Raw genomic sequence first — 906 nt, forward strand, 5'->3', positions numbered from 1 at the left:
ACACTGCATCTCTCAGCACCGCAATCGTGGTGCTAGCACCACAATAAGCCGGCTAACCCTGCTTTTTTGCAGGGCCAGATAGTACCGTACTATTTACCATGCTAGCACAATTTGCTAAAACATAGTGTGAAAATGAAGTGGGCTAAGCTAAACCGCGGGAAATTGGTGGGGCTAAGACCCCCCTTAGCCCCACCAATTTCCCGGGGTTAAGGAAAAAAAGTGTAGTGTGAAAAGCATATAAGAGGAAAAGATGAACCATGATGGAAATTTTAAAAAATTGCTAACCGGACAGTCACAGCATATATAAATGTATAATTGTAAATCTTATGAAGTATGGACTTTGTTTTTACGTAGTTGTGCATTATCAATCATGAAAATAATTGGGTAAGTAAAGGTTGTTGAAGCATTGCATGTCATTTTTCAATGATCACAAAAGGTATGAAAAGATGTGTTATCACATTTTATGATTCATTATCATTCCTGCATGACTTGTCAAAATTTGCAAAGAGGTGAAAAACAAAGGCTATAATATTCTTTCATATGCATTGGCGGCGGAGCAGAGGATTATCTTTTGTGTTTGGGGGGGACGCAACAATAGCCGTCCCCCCCCCTACAAACACAAACGATAATCCTCTGCTCCGCCGCAAATGTTCATATGGTTTGCAAACAATAAGATTTTACAATATTCAGGTTGAGAACTGTTATTTCCAGCACTGTTCATCCTACAGACATTGCATACTCTACAACACATATTAAAGATCTTTATTAAATGATTGTCATCATGATAGTCATGTAAACAGCTAAAATCTGCAATTAAAGTTTGAAGAGAAACATATTTTAAAAATGATTATCATCATGATGAATCATGTGTGTATAAACATTTAAAAATCCTGAAATAATTTCTAA

Source organism: Lytechinus variegatus, chromosome 12 (genome assembly GCF_018143015.1).
Source record: "Lytechinus variegatus isolate NC3 chromosome 12, Lvar_3.0, whole genome shotgun sequence".
Taxonomy (NCBI): Eukaryota; Metazoa; Echinodermata; class Echinoidea; order Temnopleuroida; family Toxopneustidae; genus Lytechinus; species Lytechinus variegatus.